Source organism: Equus asinus, chromosome 9 (genome assembly GCF_041296235.1).
Source record: "Equus asinus isolate D_3611 breed Donkey chromosome 9, EquAss-T2T_v2, whole genome shotgun sequence".
Lineage (NCBI taxonomy): Eukaryota > Metazoa > Chordata > Mammalia > Perissodactyla > Equidae > Equus > Equus asinus.
The window spans coordinates 26,464,880-26,487,674 of NC_091798.1; the positions used below are offsets into that span (position 1 = coordinate 26,464,880).

General features: G+C 47.1%; 1 protein-coding gene and 1 long non-coding RNA gene across 2 annotated transcripts in view; both read right to left on the bottom strand.

Annotated features, from left to right (window-relative positions):
- The window catches only part of LARP1 (La ribonucleoprotein 1, translational regulator), a 79,063-nt gene extending 75,304 nt beyond the window's left edge, over nucleotides 1–3,759 (bottom strand). The window contains exon 1 of the mRNA XM_070517170.1: nucleotides 3,741–3,759. The gene's annotated coding sequence lies outside the window, so the exon portion shown is untranslated. The remainder of the gene's footprint in view (nucleotides 1–3,740) is intronic.
- A 9,364-nt stretch (nucleotides 3,760–13,123) lies between these two features.
- Nucleotides 13,124–21,495, bottom strand: LOC123288991 (uncharacterized). The gene is made up of 3 exons (XR_011505749.1): nucleotides 21,253–21,495; nucleotides 15,943–16,036; nucleotides 13,124–14,243 (listed from the first exon to the last, which is right to left on the bottom strand). It is a non-coding gene; the product is annotated as an uncharacterized lncRNA (long non-coding RNA).
- Between the last annotated feature and the right edge of the window lie 1,300 nt (nucleotides 21,496–22,795).

Below are 22,795 nucleotides of genomic sequence, written 5' to 3' on the forward strand. Positions count from 1 at the left end.
GTGCAGTGGAATGATGGCGACAAAGAGTAAATAACACTGGCCACTCTTGATGTGATTTACAGACTCAGATCACACACAGCCAGGTGGCCAACATGTGGATATGTTGGGGACTTGTGGTTTCTCTCCCAGCAACATAGAAAGCCACTTAGGAAGTTATTTCAGAATGTTAACTAGCCCAGCTAGTTACAGCTAAAGTCCAGAGAGGTGTCACAAGTTACTTAAACTCACAGCCAGTTTAAGTGCTAGGACCAGAGCCCAGGTCGCTATAAGCCTGCAAGGCCAGGCTGGTATCATAAACAAGAAAGTGGGTTGGGTGTTAGTAGGGAGTGCTGGGGACTGTGGCAAACTAGAGGTCACATGCCCTGTTTAAAGGCAGCAGCTGATAATTTGTTCAAATTGATTGTTGGCATATGAGAACGTGGACCGGTAGTGTCACCTCTTCCTTTGGACTTCTTTTGAAAAATCAGAATCTAGACTTTTATGTTAAATAGCCCAATTTTCAAATGTTGGGCATCTAAATTTTTTAAATGTTAAAAACAAAATACTGTGTAGACCAAACAAAATGCATCTGGGGACTTTAGTATTTGGTCTAATTTGTAACTTCCAGTGGGATGGGTGAGGGCCCAGGCTCCAGATTTAGACGTACACAGATCTGAATGAGAGTTCTGACACTTGTCAGGTGAGCAACCTTATTCAATCTTAAGATCTGTAGCCTCTCTGAGCCTCAGTGCTCTCATCTGTAAAATGCGAATAATAAAATGGGCTACTGTGAGGATTAAATGAGATAATGAACTGAAAACACCCAGCACAATCATTAGATCACAGTGGGTGCTCAATAAATATAGCTCCTCCACAAAGTGCCTCTAAGCTTCGTGGTGATTGGAGGAACCCCCAACCCCCACTGCACCCCAGTCCATGCCCCACAAACTTGTTTTTCTGCAAGGTTTGGGTACTTGGTGTCCATGGACACCCTACCACAGACAGCCAAGGCCCTCGAACATGCTCACACACACCCTGCACACGCCCTTGGGAGGATTTTGAGATGCCAGGGCTGGTTACCAAGGGAAGATGTGCAGGAGGCTTCCCTGGGGTACAGCTGAAACCTTCTGGTGTTGGTTCACAGGACCTCTCTGGCGGCCTTCACAGCCTTAGAATTTTTCAACTTGAATTTCGTTAGCTCATGTGCTCACACGCACATACATACACACTCTCACACCCCATCTGCCCAAAGCCTGGGCAAGAGTGGCTGCCTTTCCCGTTCCTGGGAAACGACTGTTCTAGCTCTCCGTCCACCTCATTCTCCCTCCGCCTCGCTGGGAGCAGGGGCACCATTGCAACCCTTGAACTCGCATTCCCTGAGATTGATTTGCTCAGCAGGGAGCACAGGAGAGGGGAGAACAGGGCAAGGAGGCTCAAAGGACTGAATGGAAGGGGCTCGGTAGCTTGACCGGCCCCCGAAGAAAGGTGCAGCAACAGCTCCTGCCCTGGAGGGCATGGACCGGTTCCCAAGCACCTGCTCATCCAGCGTCTCCCTGGAGCCTCCTGCTGCCCCAGATGGTGGCAGGGGTGTGAGAGGCCCCATTTCACAGATGGAGAAACTGACCAGAGCATCTTGCCCTGAATCAGTTTATCCAGCCCACTCAAATCTCCAAGGATCAGCAGCCTCTGGATCTGGAAATCTCTCGTGGAACGTGTATGTGGGTCCTGAGTCCCTGTTCTAAGCCAAACTCCAACTTAACAACAACAACAAAGGCTACCACTCAGCCAGCGCTTTTGACGTTCCCTCCCTACCAAATCTTAGAATCCAGAAGAGACCGAGGCATAGAACGGTGACTTACACCCAGTCACCAGTAGGTCTTACAGTCTGTATTTGAACTGAAGATGATTGACTCCAGAGTGCACGCTCTAACCACATGCTACCCTGCCTCGTGCACGAGGGCCGCATTCCAGGCCCGGGTTTCAGCTCCAGGACTCATTAGAAAATATATGACTCAGTGAGCTGTTTTCTCCTGCTTTTTTGTTTTTATGAGTCTACATTTCAAAAAGTCCCAATAAATGGTATCTTAAAAAAGTCAAAGAAGGGGCTGGCCCCGTGGCCAAGTGGTTAAGTTCACGCGCTCCGCTGCAGGCGGCCCAGTGTTTCGTTGGTTCGAATCCTGGGCGCGGACGTGGCACTGCTCATCAGACCACGCTGAGGCAGCGTCCCACATGCCACAACTAGAAGGATCCACAACGAAGAATATACAACTATGTACTGGGGGTCTTTGGGGAGAAAAAGGAAAAAATAAAATCTTTAAAAAAAAAAGTCAAAGAACTTAAACAACAAGCAGCCATGATTCCATCATAATCAAAATAATTCTTTATCACGGAGGTCCCTTTTTTTTTTTTTTAACACTTTATTTTTTCCTTTTTCTCCCCAAAGCCCCCCAGTACATAGTTGTATATTCTTCGTTGTGGGTCCTTCTAGTTGTGGCATGTGGGACGCTGCCTCAGCGTGGTTTGATGAGCAGTGCCACGTCCGCGCCCAGGATTCGAACCAACGAAACACTGGGCCGCCTGCAGCGGAGCGCGCGAACTTAACCACTCAGCCACGGGGCCAGCCCACGGAGGTCACATTTTATAAAACATTCATTACTCTATTTCATCGATTCTGAAATGCATGTTTATGGAGGTTTTTCCAATCTTTGGATTTGGGATGCATTTAAGATCTGTGGACTCTAAGCGTCCATGAAATACACTATTTTGTTTGGCCCTAAGGATAATCCCGGTAGGCAGGCATCGCCAAGATTACAACCCCCATTTTACAGCTGGGAAAACTGAGGTTGGAAGGTGTTAGCCTGCCTGAGGCTACAGAGCTAGTCAGCGCTGAATGGTCCTGGCTCCTGATTCCCAGCCCAAGCTGTGCCCACCGTATACTCCTGCCCCAGACCCTGTGTCCACACCTTCCTGTCTGTCACTCCCCCCACTACCTCTAGCAGAGGCCTGAGGGAAAGCTCAGCTCCCCATCCAGGATTCCCTGGCCTCAGTGGGAGGCGGGATGAACCCAGTGTGGGAGCTCCTAGGAGCAGTCCAGCCCCACATAGGAAGTTTCAGGCCAAAGGACCCCACTTTCAAGAACGCATCCCATGTATCGTAGAGATCAAAGCTGGGCTAGGGGTGTGAAGACAGTATTTCTGTCTGGTGCCCTCACAAACCGGGCAAGCCAGAGCTAGGGGTTCCCACGGACAGTCCCCATTCTCTGGAAATTACTCACAAGTGCCCTATTTCTCGTATTTCAAAAGGCCAAATGAAAATCAAATATTGACTCTAGATAAGCTCTCACAGACAGACTAAAACACCACGTTTCTTTGCTTTTGGTTAAACTTACATCAGCTCAGTGGTAATGCCACGGTTTGCTCTTGCTGACCAGAAAACACGAATTGGCTATCCCAGGGCCCCAATTAACAGACAAGTGGAAAAACCAATTAACAACTTATTATGTAACAGGTACAGCTTGGCAGACAAAAATCTTTCAAAACAAGGAGTGTGACAGCGGAAAATAATAAAAGGGGAAAGCTGACGTGGAAGTTTGAGCTTCTCATTTTCCCAGATGGGGAACAGAGGCTCAGAGGGCTGGACTTGCTGAAGGCCACACAGCAGGGCTGGAACCAGCACCCAAGGTTTCTGCCCTTGGGGAGAGGCATCTTCCCACCACACCCTGCTGTGCTAAAGTTCAAGAAGCCCAGAGTGTCAGGACTCACCAGGGTTGCCGAAGGGGGTCAGGACAGGGCAATGGCTTCTCCCTGGCACCTGTGGACTCCTTACTGGCAGGCAGCTGCCAAGGCCACGCTGCCTTTCCTCCCTGGGTGTCTGCCAGGGCAGCTAGGCGTGGGAACCTCCTGGAAAGCCGGTTCTGAGCAAGGTGAAGGAGGCCTCTCTGAAGAAAGCATGCTCCAGGACACGGAGTGACAGACCCTGGGTCACGGAGTGCCCATGGAGGGCTTAGTTACATCCAGCTTGCACAGCTGCCTCCTGGCACCCACTCGGGAACTCTCCGGGTCCCATGGCTGGTTTTCCTGCCAGCTGCTGGATACCTTTAAGAGAATGACTGCCTTTCATTGGCTGAGCAAGACTCCTCCTACCTCTTTACCTGAGCAGGTGAGAGCAGCAAGGCTAGGGGCAGGCTGGGGACTCAGGTGAGTAAACAAACCGTGGCAACCAGCTGGCTTTCCCTTCCTCCACAGCCCTGGGCCTGAGCGTCCTTCCTCACCCCTGCCCCCAACGCTGGGGATGACCTGGGAGCCAAGGGCAAAACATTTCTGCAAAGTGCCTAGTGCTGTTCAAGTCACAAAGCTTCATTATCTCACAGTAACCTCAGACCAGAGTAATTAGTGTGTCTTCTCTTTGAATAGAGAGACTGTCCTCGGAGGGGTGAAAGGGCTTGTCCAGTTGGCACAGCTGTCAGAAGGAAGGCTGACAGAGTAGGATGGTGTGAGGACCCAAACCCAAGTCTCCTGCTTTTGACTTCCCATTTTAGTGCTACTGGACCACATCACCTCCCTCTCTGTGAAACCTTTGGCAGGTCACTCATTGCCTCAGTTTCCACATCTGTTAAATGGTACAGTCACGCTTGTATGTGAGTCTACAGTCATGCATTGCCTAACAACGGGGATACGTCCTGAGAGAAGCATTGGTAGGTGATTTCATCATTGCACGAACATCACAGAGTGTACTTACACAAACCTAGATGGTATAGCCCACTACGCACCTGGGCCGTATGGTACATCTCATGGGACTATCATCTTATACGTGTCTGTCATTGACCAAAGCATTGTTATGCAGTGTGACTATATATTGAGTGTGTCTTGGACTTAGAGCTGAAAAGGACTTTGGAGATTATCTAGTCCATCCACTCATTTAGCAGGCATTCATTCATTCAACAGGCGTTGTTATTCAGCAGCTATCACATACCAGGCCTGTTTTAGGTCCTAGGGATCCATCAGTGAACAAGGAAGTCAAGGACCCTATTCTTATTGTGTTTGCATTCTAGAGAGGGGAGAGATAGACATAAACAAGTAAACAGATTAGATAAGTAATGATGCTGCGAAGAAATGAAGCAGGCTGATATGATAAAGTAATGGGGAGTGGCTATTTTAGATTATGTGATCAACGAGGCCCTCTCTGAGGTGGTGATGTTGAAGCTGAGACATGAGTCATGACAAGCAACCCATCATTATAAGAGCAGGAACAAGAGTGTTCCAGGCACTGGGAACTACAAGTGCAAAGGCCCTGAGGCAGGTGTGATTGGAAAACAGAAAGAAAGCTGCTGTGGCTAGGATACAGTCCAATCCCTGCACCCCTTTTTAATAAACAAGGAAACGATTTAGAGACGTGACTTGACTTACCTAAGTTCCTCTCGCAAATTTCTCCTTCCTTTCTTTATCCTCACGTATTAAGGAGGGAAACTGAAGCCTGGAGCTCACCAGTCTACTTGAGTTACCAACTCGACAATCGTTCCATGAGCCTACACTGCTATAACCTCATGCTTCTTCCACTCTGTAGACGTGTGTAAATTCCCAGGGGGCAAGGATTATGATTTTAAGAGTTTACCACACGGAAGAACCAAATTCTGAACACCAGAATGTAGTATTAAAAATTCCAGCAGTAATGCAAACTGCCACACACTCACAGGGAGTCAGCACAGACACTTCCTGCTGAATTCCTTTCCACTTTTGTTTTCAGAATTTTTTACTCTGGCTTTTAAAAAGGGCTGCCTGTTTTCAGTCATCATATCGTTAGTGGTAGTCTTAGGTTGTTACGTGGACATTGCTAGAGAGGCAGTGTGGGATAAAACACATGAGTTATTATGTTGGTGGTGTTGAGAACTGGGACTTTCGGTGTAAGAGAAAGGAGATACAAATGAAAGGTGAAAGGGGTTAAGTAAGAACCATATAATCCTGGATTTGAATTGGAAGTTGAAGTATGAATTTTTGATGTAGCTGATCTGGAAACAACCAACACCATATTTCCTAGTTCTGCCAACTATTTTCAGGTCTAGAAACAATGATCAACACTTTAATGAGCACCCTAAGTGCCCAGACTGTGGTCTCTAAATACTATTTCTCACTTACAGGAACCAGGGCTCCTGGAAAAAATAAATAGCTGATCCCAGCTTTGGGGCAGAAAATGTACAACGTGTACTTAGACTATGTTTTAGTGCCACAGGCCAAGCTAGATTTGTGGCAAAGGGACTCAGGAGACAATTTGAAGAGACTCCCATTGGCCCAAGTCAGGACAATTTGAGTATCATCAAAGAAAATAACTGCAATGAGTTGAAAAACATCAAATATATTTAAACCCATGAGTTCACAATGATATCTTTAAAATAAACAAAAGACCTCAGTGATCATCTTTGGAAGATATTAGGAAATCAACTCATTATTTTGAAAACTAGTAAACAAAAGGAAACAACTAAGCATTTATTCTGTCTTTCCTGCAAAAACTGTGCCCCAGGCGACCAAATGGTAAATGAGAGGAAGCTCCTCTTTACAGAAGCATTCTGACAGATAAAATGAAAAAGGAATGAAGAAGGATTGACTCAGAAGATCACCATTTTGCAACTCCTTATGAGTGAGTTGATCTAACTAATAATATTACACAAAGAGAAACAACTGGACATAATGGGCCTCTTGATGGCATTAAACACGACCTCCTATGAAGAAATCATGCCCCCAAATCAAGCAGGAATCTGATCAAGTCTTTAGAGCAGGGGTTGGCAAACTTTCTTGCTAACGGGCCAAGTAATAAATATTTTAAGCTTTGCAGGCTCCATGGTCTCGGTTGCTACTCAACTCTTGCTGGTGCAGCACAAAAAGCAGCCAGAGACAATAGCTGAACAAATGGGCATGGCTGTGTTCCGGTACAATCGTATTTACAGAAAAGGGTGGGGGCCACATTTGACCTATGGACCATAGTTTGCTAACCCCTTTTCTTGACTTCACCTCCAATTTATAGGAAACACAGGGGTAAGGAAGACATGAAATGAGACCACAGGGAGGAAATAAGCAAAAGTCACACAGAGGGAAACTCCAACAGGAAAATCAACTGATTTCTTTAACAAATGAACTTCAAGATATTACACAGAAAGAGAGAGATGGAAGGGGTACCTATCAATTAAAAGAACTTTAAGAAATATTAACCAATCACAATGTACGAACCTTGCTTGAACCCTAATTTAAACAAGTATAAAAAGAGAAACTATAGGGCGATTGGAGAAATGTGAACACTGACTCAAATATTTGAAAATATAAAGGAATTATTGTTGACATTTGGAGGTGTTTGATGATATATTGTAGTTATGTTTAAAAAGGGGAGTCCTTATCTTTTAGAGATATATGCCAAAATATTTACAGATGAAATGGTGTGATATCTGGGATTGGGTTAAAAATAATGGATGGTGGAATAGAAAGGGAAGAAAATTGGTAAGGAGTCGGTAATTGTTGAAGGTGGATGATAAATACATAGAAGTTCATTACAGTATTCTCTCTATTGTGTAAATACTTGAAAATTTCCATTATGAAAAGTTAAAATTATTTTAAATATATTTCACATTCATCCAACTGACAAAAATTTTAAAAATCTGACAAATCCCAATTTTGGAAAGGATATGGGAAAAGGATAGTTCCCACAGCTGGTGGGAATATAAATTCCTACAACAACTTTTGAGAACAATCTGGTACACTCCATGATCCCCAAACTCCATATCTGCATATATACTCGAGAGAAACTCTAGTCCATTAAAAGATATAAAGAAGCATTTTTTTAATAGGAAAAATGGAAAACAACCAAAATGGACAAATGATAGTATTTTGAACTTTGGACAATAAGGGGTGGGAGTAGGCTATAAAATGCAAAGATCTGGAAATGGCAACTACATGTGGGGCTAGAAGCTGGGGCCCCATCAGGATTGATTTAGTTCAACAGACGTTGACCTGGTGCCTACTCTGGGTCAGGCCCTCCACTAAGTGATGGAGATTCAGAGGTGTTGTACCTCAAGGGGTTCAAAGTCTATATCAGAGCTGGAGGGAGCCTAACGCAGCAGCTAGCCCAACCTACCCGTTTTACAGATGTGGAAAATGAGGCCCAGAGAAGTTAAACAACTTGCCAAGGGCACACAGTTGGTTTGTGGAACAAACAGGAATTGAGCCAGGTCTCTGATGCTCAGCAGAATCAGGAAGTCTTGGAGCCACACATTCTTGAGTTGAATCCTGGCTCTGTAACTCACTAGCTGTGACCTTGGCCAAGTTATTTCCTGTGTCTTTCCTCAGAAGCATAATAATACCTACTCCATAGGTTGATGCGAGGATTAAATGAAATGATATGCATAAAGCATTGACCCAGTGACTGAAAAGGACTAAGACCTCAACAGATAGGTTATTTACTCTTATCATCATTGACATAAAGTAAGGCCTTAGCAAAAGGACAAAATGCTATTTTCTATGTTGCTCTGAAATAGTTAACTCCACACTTGTCACAACCAGAATGGCCAAGGCTGTGTACCAAGCTGAAGGCTCGTCCCAGGTCAGTTCACTGCTTTCTATTCCAGGCTCCCCCTCAAGCAGGCGTGTGTGGGACTCCTCACCAGCCTCCTGCTCTGCTAACTGTCTCTGCTCTGAGGCTCTTGCTGAGATATGACAGCTCTGGAATCTGTGCGGATCCTGCTCCACCATCTTGAGGCTCAAGAGATTATTATCCGTAGACCCTATCTCATGGGGTTGTTGTGAGGATTAAATGAACTAATGCTTAGCATATAGTAAGCCCTCAATATACGGGAACTATGCTGCCGATGATGTAGGACACCTATCCCAGGGTGTCAGGCTCTGGAGATACAGAAAAGGGTCAACCACACTCCCCCCTCAAAGTGTTTCAGTCCAGGGCGATACAGTCAGAGGCCATTCCTTCCTTCCATTTCTCCCCATACTGTCACATTTCAGACCTGGGTCAGGGCCCAGTGGGCTGGCTCTGTCCTGCAGGGAGGCTGGCTCTAAGAAGGACTGAGCCAACCTCCTATGTCTGAACCCACCCCCAGGCTCACCTCTGCTGGTGACAACCCCATTCTCGGCTCTGCAGAATCGCTGACTGTCTCCAGCAGCTGGAGTCAAAGCATCATATGCTCTGAATAATAAATCCATCCAGAAAGTTCCCCTTGGTGAGCTGGGCACCACACTCTGGTCTGAACCCTTGGGGCCAGGCAGCCAGAAAGATCACAAAAGGCCTGCCTCAAAGCCAGGCTCCTGTCCCCAGCACACTGGAGCCATAGGACCCAGGGAGTTTTCATACCCAGTCCCTTCTTTTTCCTAATGCCTTCCTGTCCTAATGGGACCATGTATATTTTTCACCCAAGACCCTATTTTTACAGAGCTTAATAAAACATTCTCTATAGGCCCCGTGACCGTTTGTCCCAATTTCCCCAACTCTAGAGAGAAAAAGCCATTGAGGATCAGCGAAAGACATGGTGAGACCAATATGAGGTGAATGGAATCAATGAAATATATTTGGTCACCTGTGGAAGCAGGCGTGAAATTGTTCTTTCAAGCGGATGTCAAAGCTGTAAACTTGCAGCTGCTCACAGGCTGCAGGCCAGAGGGACAGCTGGTCAGACGGTGTATTTGTTGTGCCCGGTGAGCTCCTCATGGGCAGGAGCTAGGAACTTGTTTCCCACTCTGCCCAGCACTCAGCAGCAAACACAGTGCCTAGCACTGAGTGGTCAATCAAAAAACATCTGTCAAATGATTAAAGTGACTTAGTTAGACAGTCAGCCAAGAGGTTCAGATGCTTCTATTGCACATTCTCATAACAGCCTGAACTTTTCCTTCTCAGTGTTCATCATACTTGTAATTAAATAATTGTAGGTCCAATTATTTGTTTAAAGTGTGCCTCCCCGATAAGACCGTCAGCTCCCTGGGGGTAAGGATTGTCCCCAGGGTTGTTCACCAGTTATATCTCCAGCGCTCAGAATGAATCTGGCACATAGCTGGCACTCAATAAATGTTTGTTGAATGAATAAATGAGCATAGCTGGCAAAGATGGCCATGGTCCGTGGGTCAACCCACCTGCCTATCTTGAAGGGCTGTGCTGCCCTAGGTGCTGAGCCCCTCTCCCAGGCCCAAAGCAGCTAGCCTAAGGTTCTTTACTTCAAGATGCTGACAGCGTTATGAGGAATTGTGGGGATAGGGGTTTGCTAATACCCAGGCTCAGCAGTTCTTAGAAAGAGTCTGCCTCATAGAAAGTCGATCTATTTACAGAAAGACAAAATGGAGTGGGAAGCAGCCTCATCTGGTGGTCACCGGGGCCTTTCCTTTGCCTCTAGTTGGTGATTTGGGACATTTGGCTTGGGGGCAAATATACTAGATTCCAGCCTGGAGTGAACAATGGAATCTACTTCGTAGAGTTGTTATAGGACAAACTTAGTAAATGTGTGAGTGTTTACTATAGCACCTGACTACAGCCCTGGTGCTCAGTAATGCTAGTAAGAGTTGTTACGGTTGCTGTCAGTACTCTGCCTCCTGAGGCTGCCCTTGGATAAAGGGCACCTTGAATGCCACCACTTGGAGGAAGATCTGCAGGGTGGAAGTCTGGTGACAGGTGCTGGACTTTACCAAGGCATCCCCTGGGGCCAATCTGGCCAGACTGCAGGCAAGAGGGAGTGACTCATCTAAGTGATAGAGCCACTACTCAAACTGACTTAGGCAAAAGTTGGCCCACACATCCCTTATATGCAGAGAGTAGACTTGCTTTGTGTACAGCTGGATCCAGGAGCTCAAGCAATGTCATCGGGGTATTTCTTCCCTGTCTCCATCACCCTACACTGCTGTCTTCTCTGTCTCACAGAGGCTCAGCCCCCAAGGCGGCTTACATCCCATTCACTCAGCTACCACAGAAAAGAGAAAGTCCCCTTTCCCCAAAGTTCAGACCAAACCCCCAGAATGGATTCTCGTTGGCTGTAATTGAGTCACATGACCACTCCTGAACCAATCACTGTGGCAGGGGATACAAGGCTCTGATTGGCAGAGCTGAGTCACATGCCCACCTCTAGGATGTGGGCTGGAATCAGCTTTGCAGGTGGGGACAGGAAGTTTCCCAAGCAACATGTGGTAGCTGTTGCCAGAGAATGGAGAATGCTGCTGGGTCAGCAAAACGAATATGCGCAACAGATTGCAAACTTCTCTTCGGTCGGTCGGTCGGTCGGTTGGGTGATAAGAGCAATGTTACAATGATTCTGAACAAACATCAATTCTGTCAGACGAATAAAGTGATAGAGTCTGAGGGATTCTCAGAGGGCAAGGGGCCTTACTCACCTGTCTGCTCAAGGACTGGGCCCACGGTAGGGTGAGGCTAGTGGAAGCACTTGCCTTGAGCACTAAATTAAGGGAGGCACAAAAAAACTCGGTAACCTAGATAAATAATACTTTAATGCAATATTTTAAAAACCAAAATTAATGCAAAAAAATCCATGCTGAATAAAATACCACAACTTTAAATAAAAGCAGGATGAGCAATAGTGCTGTCGAGAGCCATATTAACCAACAAAAGGAAAAATCAGAACGACTGATGCCGCTTCTATTTAAAATTTTGATATTTTGTTCATCATGAATTTTTTTGGCATTCCTTTTGATTTTTAAGATGTTGCATTCAAATATTATTTATCTTGATTACTGAATTTTTTGGCACCACTCTAAATTTTCAGTCGTCTCATTCCCCTCACCCTAGGCCTGGCCCTGCTGTCTTCTGTGCGGTTGCTGTGGGCAGAGACGGAATGCCCCCCTGAAATGAAGGCGTGCATCCCAAACTGGCCTTCCCTAGTAGGAAGGGCCCTGGGTGGGCGCTGTAGGCCTGCAACCAGCTCTGGTTCTGCTGGCAGTGTGCTGTCACTCTATTACCCTGGGAAAATCTGTTTTTCTCTCTAGTTCTCAGTTTTTCCACTTGCACAGAAGGGACAGGGCACAATTAGTGGTTGTCAAGCAATAGAACCTAATCTCCTAATTTAGAAAACAAATTAAAAATGGAGCTGTGGAAGGGGGCGTGTGCTGTGGTAGACCCATGTGCACCTTTGTCCCTCCACCAACTCAACAGCCCCCTCAGAGTGTTCACGGAGCCCCAAGGAGTTCCGGGGAACACAGTTTGAAAAACATTAAATTCCATGCTCTCTAAGATCCCCAAGCAAACTCATTTTTCTGGCTGAGACAATGCATACATTTCAGTTCCTCGTGTCTTCTGTCCTTCATTTAGGTCAGCGTTCCTCAGGTGGCCAGTAATCTTCTGTATCAGGGACACCTCAGACACTTTATTTCAACTGCAGTTTCCATGGCCCCACCCTAGTCCTACTGAATCTGAATCTCCAGGGATGAGGCCCAGGAATGAGCATATTGAACGAGCGCCTTCCCTGCCAGTTGATGGATGTCCACTGAAGGGCTTGGGCCCTCCCCAATTAAGTTATTTCCACAGAACCTCATGAGTTATTTTTATTCTGGAGCTTTCATGACAACAGTCCCTCTGAACGACCAGGGTGAGAAGAAAAATACCCAGGAACAGTTAGATAAGCCCAGATAAATGAATCAAGGTTTGCCAAGTGGAAACAGACCGCATCAAGATCTCCGGGGGCCCTTTCCCGGACAGAACATCCAGGCAGTCCCTTGCTCTGCCATCTCATAGTGTGTATCCGGAAGAAATCATCTGCGTATTTCTCTTTTCTTCTGGAGTGGCACTAACAACCTCAGGAATTATTTATTGAATTATCAGGTTTCTTATGAGTACATTAAGGGGTTCTTGGGCTAGGAGTGAGCACGCCCCTAAGGCTGTCAAGGGAATTCATTTTAGACTTTAGAAATATGGTAGATTTTTTCAACTGCAAGAGAACAAGCTATTCATTCATTCATTCATTCATCCATCTATTTTATTCACTCAACTAGCCTGGCAGATTCATTGGTGCATAAGATACTTCTTCTGCTTTTTTCTTTTAGCTTTATTGAGATAGGATTCACGCACCATACATTTCACCCATTTAAAATATAAATTCAATTGTTTTTAGTATATTGAGTGTGTAACCTTTACCACAATCAATTTTAGAATATTTACATCACCTCAAAAAGAATATTTGTATCCTTTAACTATCATCTCTCAATCCTCCATTCATCCCTCAGCCCTAAGCAGCCACTGATCTATTTTCTGTCTCTGTGGATTTGCCTATTCTGGACATTTCAATTAAATGGAATGATACATGTGTTGTATTTTGAGACTAGCTTCTTTCACTTAGCATTGTGTTTTCGAGGTTCCTCCACGTTTTAGCATGTATCAGTACTTTATGCTTTTTAGTGACTGAATAGTATTCCATTGTATGGCTATATGACATTTTGTTTATCCATTCATCAAGCTGATGAACATTTGGGCTGTTTCCACTTTTTGGCTATTCTGAATAATGCTGCTATTAATATTTGTGTGCATGTTTTTGTGTGCACATGTTTTCTTTCCTCTGCTTTTGAAGGACTCCTGGTCTAGCAGGCGTAAGTGCTAAAACAGGTCCCCACATAATTGCCTGTGCTGATAGAATGGTGCAAGAGAGGGACGAGGCAACACAGTACAATGGTTAGAACCACATGCTTCTGCCATTACTAACTGAATAACCTTGGGGGCAGGTTTCTTCACCTTTCAGTGTGTCAGTTTTCTCATGTGTAAAATGGGATTAATATTTTCTTTACCTTATAGGACTGCTGTGAGGATTACAGGAGACAAGGCATGTCAGGGGCGTAACACCAAGCCTGGCACATAGTAAATGCCTGATAAGAGTTTACCATCATCATTTCTCATTCTGGAGATTCCTAAGAGTAAGTTTACTAATGAACCATGTGCCGTAGCAATGTAAGGTCTTCATTCATTCAACAAATGTTTATTGAGTATTTATTATGAACTCGGTGCTGCGAGAGAAATATAGTTTATCCAGACCTGGATCCTACTCCCAGAAGTTCATAATCTATAAGCTGAATGGCAAGACCCACTAGTCTTAAATTAAAAGTCAAAAAAACTTTTTATTATGAAAGTATCAAAACATAGGGTCCAGCCCTATGTTTTGCAGCTAAGTAGTTAAGTTCGCGAGCTCCACTTCGGCAGCCGAGGGTTTCACTGGTTCGGCTCCTGGGCACGGACCTAGCACTGCTCATCAGGCCATGCTGAGGCGGCATCCCACATAGCGTAACCAGAGGAACCTACAACTAGATATACAACTATGTACTGGGGGGCTTCGGAGAGAAGAAGAAAAAGAATAAAAAAAAGAAGATTGGCAACAGATGTTAACTCAGGGCCAATCTTTAAAAAACAAATACAGAAAAGTAGAAGGAGGAACAGTAAACTGATTAACTATATATCGATCACATAGATTCAACAATTGTCAACATTTTACCATATTTAGTTCATCTGACTATATATAAAATTTGTGGCTATGCCATTTTAAAGTTAATTACAGATATTCTAACACTTTAGCACTAAACGCTTCAACATACATTTCCAAAAAATAATGGCATTCTCCATAACCATGAGACATTTACCATACCTCACAAAATTAACAATAATTTCTTTATACCATCTAATAAACCGTTCATAGACAAATTTTCCCCATTGGCTAAAAACACGGTCTTCATAGAATCACATCTTACGTTTAGTCGTTAGATTCTTGGATCTCTTTCAATCTAGAACCTCCTCCCCCATCGCTCTAGCTTCTGTTTTGTTTTCACAACATTGACTTTTAAGAGACCATGTCACTTGTCTTATAAACTGCCCCACATTCTGGATTTGTCTGATTGCTTCTCTGTGTGTTATTTAATGTGTTCCTCTATCCCCTGAAATTCCTTTCAACTGAAGCCAGCTCTGAAGCCCTGGTTAGATTCAGGCTCCACATTTTTGGCAGGAGCCCAAACAGGTGGAGCTGTGTAGCCTACTGCGTCCCATGGGGAGGCACGCTCTGCTGGCTGTCCCACATTGGTGATGCTAAGTGTGGTCCGTGGGTTAAGGTGGTGACAAGCAGATAGAGGAGGAAGGAACTGGGAAGGATGGGAAAGTCTTCACAGGCAATGGCCTTTGAATAGGGCTTTAAAGGGTGTGTAGGAGCCTACTGGCTGGAGAGAAGGGAAGGGGAAGGGCTCTCCAGGTACACACGGAGGCACAGGGTTGGGAAAGAGTGATGAGCTTCAGGAAGCAGGAGGTGGTAGCCGAATGTGGTTGGTAATTGTTATAATAACAGTAAATGCTCAAGGGGAGTTTACTATGTTCCAGGAACTATGTAAAGTGACTCACTTAATTCCTCACACAGTCCTACCGGGTGCTACCGCCCCCACTTTAAGAGTGTGGAAATCAAGGTTCAGCGGTTTGTGGGAGCTTGCCTAAGGTCATACAGGAGCAGGCAGACTCAGGATTTGAAGCGGGGTGCCTGGCTCCTGCTTGTAAAATCACTAAGCTCTACATTAAGGTGACAATGTTAAGGGCAAATGAATTGGGGGCAGGTGGAGGCAGGCCTTCCTGGTCATTCTAAGGAGTTTGGACATTACTCCAGCGGCAGTGGGGAGCCAGGGAAGGTTTCCTCGTAGGGGAGGGCATGGCTGTGCCTGAGATCGCTCACAGGCCACCCTCTGAAGGATGAGAGGAGGGCTGCTGGGGTGAGCCATTAGGTGGAGGCTGGGCGCTCCTTTGGGCTAGCTGGGCCGCAGGGAACAGATCAAGGGAGGAATTCAAAAGCCTGCCCGCCCCGGTGCGCAGACCCTCGCTCTTGTGGGCACGGCTGGGGACCGGGACGGGGATGGGGGCGGAAGGCAGGTATGCCTTTGGGGGCGGGGCGGAGCTGGTTTCCCGGCGGGACATCCCCGACCCTTCTGTGGGCCCAGAGGCTGGAGCTGGGAGGGAGCCGGGTGGGCGCGGTACCTGCGGACCCCCGTGCACGGCGAACAGCTCCAGTTTCCACCATATTCTCCCGAAAGTCCGGAATCCTGTCGGCCACATCGCGGTGGGATGTGAGCTGCAAAGAGCGGGTGAAAGGACCAGCTTTAACCTCGAGGCCCAGAGAGGGGAAGCGACTGACCCAAGATCACACAGTCAGATTGTGGCAGATGCAGGGCTAGAACTCGAGTCGCGCCTCTTGATTCTAAGCCCTCACTTCTTTTAGAATGGAATTTATTTGAGAATCAGAGAATCAATCAAGACAATCGCTGAGGACTGGCCGCCGGATGCCAAACACTCTGGGGAATCCTTCATTTTTTATTTATATTTTCCCACTTTGGGAATCCTCTGTGAGGGACCGGGCGGCGGTGGAAACAGCGGCCCTGGGCGCCCTCCCCTGCTGGCTGCTGTCGCCCAGCCCCTCAGCCAGCGCGTCATCCCAGGCACTGCCCGCGCGTCCCTCGCGCACCGCCAGCCGGGGGTGGGTCCTTTGTGCCGGCCTCCCGGCTGTCGGCGACGGCCGCGACACAAAGCCTGGGCCCTACTGCTCATCCTTCAGCCTATGCAGGGCGGGTGCGCAGATGGAGGGCGGGAGCCGCTCTGGGGCCGGGATGCCTGGCTTCAGATCTCTACCTTGGTACTCACTAGCTGTCCGACCTTGAGCCCGTCACTGCCCCTTTCTGTGTTTCTGTTTCTACATTTTTAAATGTTGAAAATAACAGCACTTCATAGGGTTGGGTGTGAGGATTAAATAACATAAGCAGTATTCACGGGTTTAGGAAGGCGCTTGCCACACGACAAAGGCTGGCTATTATCATTAGCCTGGGAATCAGTAGGCTCGGTGACTGCCACTCACTTACCTAGGAATTGGACAAACCTTCAAGATCTGCATAAAACGTGCCTCTTCCACGAAGCCCACCCAGATCAACTGCACTCCATTTAAAGCTCTCCTTGATTCCCAGAATGTAAACAGCACGGTCGACATTATCTAAACTAACTGGAGTGGGGGTGGGGCGAGCAGCCTGTGTACCCTTCCCCCACAGCACCAACCTTGCCTCGGAGGCCCGGAGGCCCGGGCGTTGTAGTCCAGCCCTGGGCTAGCTGCTGGGTACTCGCTTTGGGGTAAATCGCTTCATCTTTGTGACTCAGTTTCCTCGGTAAAATGAATGTGGCAATACCTCTTTTACCTGTTTTTCAAGATGAAAAAATTCTGATTCCCTGATTATACTTTGACAATGGAAGGAAATGAATGAGCAAAATGTTTTTTCGAAGCATATTTAATAATCTGGAAAAATGATGCCACTATACAGTGTTTATTTTTCTATTCTGAATTAAATTTCTTATTTGAAATTTTTACAAGAAGATGCATTAATACATTTTCCTGGTATGAGTCACAATATAATGTGAATCAAAAAAGGGCAATCAATTGTATATGAAGTGTGACCCCAACTTTGTTTTAAAAAAGTATAAATACACTGAAAAAAATAAACGTAAGGAAATCCACCAACATATTAGCAGTGTTACCTCTGGGTGATAGGACTACTGGTGATTATTATCTTTACTTGATTTTTCTATATTTTCCAATTTTTTTTCTAATGAGGATATATAATTTTTATAAACAGAATAAAACTACAATTATTTTTTAAGAAAAATAAGGATGTGTCTGGAAATATTCAAGCTAAGCAAAAGCTAGTTATATGTCACTTTGTGCGAATAATCAGAAACCTTTAAGATTGAAATTCTGCCTTTTGGAAGCTCCTGTCCCCCAGCCATGGGTCCGCCCATGTGTTTTTCTCTTTGAAAGCCACTCCTTTGGCTTCCAGAACTTCACCAGCCTCCTTGCCTGAAGTTCCTCCTTTTACAGTCCGTCCTGGCTGGGCCAGGGGAGCTGTGGGCTGTGCTCTGTGGAGATGAAGACCCTGGAAATCCCTGCAGAGTCACCAGCTTATTTACGTAGCTGAGGAGGCCTGTTCTTCACCAATACAAAAAAAAGAAAAGAAAAGTGGTGGCACGCGTGTCCCCTCTTTGGGTTCTTGTGCCTCTTCTGTATGTTCTTCACAGTCCATGAGGACCTTCTTAAAGCCACCCACAGCCTTACTAAACCTAGAAGCTCAAACACCTTCAGTGGCTCCTAATTTCCTTCAGGGTGGATATTGGCCAACTTCCTTAGTTTGGACTTTAAGGGCCCAGAGGATCTGAACCAATTTTCCTTATAGCTCCCATGCATCAGTCAAATGGTCTGCTAGCCAGCTGCACAGCCAGGCCAGGAAGGGACAATAATGAGCGAAGAGAGCTGGGTGTAAGAATGCAATAGGGAAAGGTTGGCACTGTGGCAAACTGAAGCAAGCACAGACTTTCTAAAGGGCCTGTCACTTCTCAGTGCCAGTCAACTGTTGCCTGGTGGGATCTTCCAGTTTTTCAAGAGAATTGAGAAATCTGGACCATAAGTGAAATCTCCTGATTTTTAAATATCGGCAGTTAATTCACAAAACACACTTGGCTAGTCTGCTGATCACAATTTGTGACTTGTCATAGGAACACATTGAACTTTTCTCCCTTCATACCTTTGCTTTTGCTTTTCGCACTGCCAAGAACACCTTCCCACTCATCTGGGTCTAATGAACTCCACCTATTCCATCCTGCCCGGGCCAAACACCACGTCTTGCATGAGCATCCCCCAATGATCTCAGCTAGAAGTGACATCGTCCTTGGGGCTGCAATCATTTAGCTCTGTGCCTGTCCATCTCATGCCATAGTTACTTCGATGAGTCCTCTCTCTCCTGGTAGACAGTGAGCTCCTGAAATATTCCACAAATATTTATGGAGCACCTGCTTTGTTGCAGGCACCAGGCTAGGCATTGGTGATACAGTCTAGAGAATTCTATATGGCATAAAGTCTAGTACAAGGGACAGATTTTACATAAATCATTCCCAAGATACCTAATTCCAATTGCGATGAGTTTTATGGAGTTAAGAAAAGTTTATAAAAGGAACTTAATCCAGGCAGGAGGATTAAGCAGGTCACAAGGCAGCCTGGGGAGCATTAGCACTAGGGCGGCCACATAAGGTTGCACAGTTTGTATACTGCACAAAGGTAACTAGCTGAGAGGGCAGGCGAGAGCTGAAATCCAGTCCCTGCTTGCTTGCCCAGGCTGTGCCTTTTTCTAATTTGCAGAAAGGCATTGTGTAGACTAGCAGGGGCAGTGTTTAGTTCCTCCTCCCCTCCATCTGCCCCCCAAAAGCTGTTCTAAATAAATGTACAATCCAAGCAAAAACAGTGACCTCCATATATATATATGCAGCCCCAAGAAATGTCCCCTGTGCTCCCTTTCTTCCAGAACACAACCCCTGAATCCTTACTTTAGAGACCTTGGGAACAAGGAAGGCATCTCTGAGGAAGTGACAGAGGAGCTGAGACTGAGGGATAAGAAAGGGCCAGTCACTAGGAGTATGAGGAACAGCATGTACAAGGCCTCTGAGGAAAGTACCACGGTGAAGGACCTAATGAGCAGCCAGTGTGGCTGAAGTGTGGACAGAGAGGGGAGGAGCGGCAAGGGGTTGCCTGGTAGTGACCATAACATCATGGCCTGGAAGGCCACATTAAGGGGTTCAATTATTATCCTGAAATGTGTTATAGATCCCCCTCCTTAACCACGTTGCCATGGGTGTCTCTGCCTGTGGGTACTCTGCAGAGAGCGCACCGTAACAGAAACTGCCTTCACAGAGTGCCGACCGCGAGCCATGCACTGTGCTGGGGCCACACGTCCAGCTCGGTCCTCCTCCCCTACCCTCCCAAGGAGGTAAGTATTCTTTGATTCCAGTTGCACTGATGAGAAAATTGAGGCACAGGGAGGATGAGCTGTCTGCCCAAAGTTGCCGGGCTATTAAGGGGCAGGCTGGGATCCACGCCTAGGTCTGTGGGATTCTGAGCCCCTCCTCTTGGCTGCCATGCAGCAAGGACCATCATTACCAAACAGAAGGCACAAGGAGTCCAGAGCTTTGCTGCTCAAAGTGGGGTCTGGGGGCTTGCGGCATTGGCAGCTCCTGGAAGCTTGTCAGAAAGGCTGGACCTCGAGGTCCACCCCCGTCCTACTGAATCAGAGTCTGCATTTTACAACAATCATGGACACATTACAGGCGGAGAAGCAGCCGACTAGAGGCTAGTCTAAGCAAAGTGGCAGACCGCCTTTGCAGCCCTTATACAACAGGCCTGAGCTCCAGTGACTTGAAAACAACTTATTACAACCAAATTTGACGGAATGGCCAACTGTTGCATCTATCCACTCACCCCAGTTTTGTCTTCTGTTGTGACTCTAACGGGAAAGACTGTGAAGAGCTACGTCAACTCCAGAGAGGGGCTGCCGTACACTCTGCTTCTGCTCAGTTCCTTACTCTATTTGCCCTCATCTCGCAATAAATCTAAAGCCGTTTGACCATTCTCCTGGTTAATTACTGCTCCAAATCATCTTTTATTTGGGAGCCACTCTGATCCCCCAGATCTTGTTCTGGGACCCTCTTTTCACAAACAACTTCCCTTTTTAGCTTGCATACCAAAGGAGGCAGAATGGTTTGGTAGAAAAAACTAGTGGGTGAGGAAAAGCTGGGTTCTCCTTCAGCGTTAAGGCTGCCACTGCTGTGTGCCTTTGGTGAACTCCCACCTCCACTACCCCATCTCCATCTGAGAAATGGGTAGGATGGACTACATTAGGAATCGCTAGATCAAGCGATCAGCAGGTAACAGAAAGGCAGTTCAGTTGCCTAGGAGAATAGGAGGGAGTAGTGGGGACTGCGGCAAACTAGAGGATGCAATGCCCTTACTGAAAGAGGCAGCCCCACTCAGCATTAGGCTATTGCTGTCATGGGAGGTGCGGGTCCAGTGTGACCATATATTCTAATTTTTCAAGAGTCGGGAATCTGATTTTCCCCCTATGAAATATTGGACGGTACTTAAACACTGAAATCCAGCTAGAACTTAAACATACAAACAAAAAACACTGTGTGCAGATCAGGTGCAGGCCACATCGGCCCGTGGGCCACCAGTCTGCGATGCCTGCCCTGGAGGCCGCCCTAACGTTATGTACAAGCGTACGATTCCATCCGATGTGTAGCTCTTCCAGAACGCTGCAAGGCGGCGGCCGTCTCAGGGGCGGAATCTGGGCCTTCCAGGGCCGGTCGCCCCTCCCCACTGCGGCCCTGGTCCCCATCGGTCGGGAGAGGGTCGTGCGCGAGTTCTCAGCCCGGTTGGTCGTGGCGGTGGCGGGTCGCACGGCGTCGCTTTCTTCACACCCCCCCTACCTGCTCGCCTGCTCTCCCGGCAGCGCCGCAGCGATGACTCAGCCTTCAGCGGCCCAGGCGCGGAGGGAGGAGGGGGGAGGGTGGAGGGAGGTGGGAGAGGGCGGGGAGGGGCCAGTGGCGGGGGGGGGTGGGGAGGAGAGAGGAGGAAAGAGAAAAGACGGGAGAGGGAGCGAGGCGGGGAAGCAGGCGGGAGGAGGGGAGGATCTCCTAGGGCGGCTGGAGCCCCAGCCCCGCCTCTCCCCCCGTAGGTTGTGCGGGAGAAGCGGCTAGGAGAATAGCAGGGCGGGCGGGGCTGAAGCGGAGAAAGGAGGTTGGACGCTAACCCCCATTCATCCGCCATCCCCGAGTGCCCTGGTGACCACGTGGTTCCTAGCCACGCCCACAGGCCACCCCCTGCCGTCGTTGGGTTAGTGCCCGGGAATGCATCTTTAGACGCGGACCCTTGGAGAGCACCTCTCCGCGAGGCCTCGGGGCACAGGGCAGTTAGAAAGGGACCGAGATGAAGGAGACGGAGCCCTGCTTCCGGGGCCTTGCGGGGGAGAGAGAAGCCACACCGCCTATCCGCAAGTGGAAATATAAAAGGAGAAAAGACCTGGGGGAGCATTTTGCTGGGTTACGCGTGCAAGTAGCCGTAACACGAGGTTGAATTTGGAAGGTGCCCCAAGGAAGTTTCCTTAGCAACTTTTTATAATGTAAATGAATCGAGGAATGAAGGAAATGTGCTATGGAAGCATATCTGTGTGTGTATGAGGGGACAGGTTTATTTTAATGTCTTTTTGTATGTCCGCTTATGTGTGTTTGGGAGGATATATAGGAGTACACGTGTGTGTCTTGAGCGATGTATGTATATGTATGTTCATGTATATAAACACAGTGATAGTTGTATATGAGTTTGTGTGCCTGGAATGGGCCTCTGTGTTTGCACAGGTGTTTCTCTTTATGTCCGTAAATGTTAAGTATGTGCGTCTACATGAGATTTATGGACTTTCCTGAGTTTGTATTTAATCTGTGTATGTAGGTGAATGTGTGGGTTTGCGTACGTGACTGCATGCCTTGGGTATGTATTGCTTTCCTGTGCCAGTGTTGGGTATGTGTGTGTGTATGTGGGACTACGTGTGTCTTGGTGAGATTGTGTTATGATTGTGTGTGTGTATATGGGAATACATTAACGAGTCTGTGAACAGAGCTGGAGTGTGTCTTGAGGTTATGTGTGTGTGTGTGTGTGTGACAGATGAGAACAGATGTGTTTTTCAGAGTCTGTGGATGTGACTGTGTGTGTGTCTTGATGTATCTCTGGAGCCCTGATTCAGTCTGTGATGAGGGCCTGGGATTCTTAAGGGTTGGGCTGGTTAAGGCGTTTCTTAGAGGAGGAGGTCCTTGGGGGGCGTGGGGACTGTGGAGATAGGAAAAGCCTGGGGTGTGCTGGCCCAGGGACTCTCCAGGCTGGCGATGTAGGCTGAAGCAAGGCAGAAGCTTTTAATGCCGGAACCAGTTATGGCGCCTGCTCCGCTTTCCTCCACCCTCTCACGCGCTAGGTCTGCTT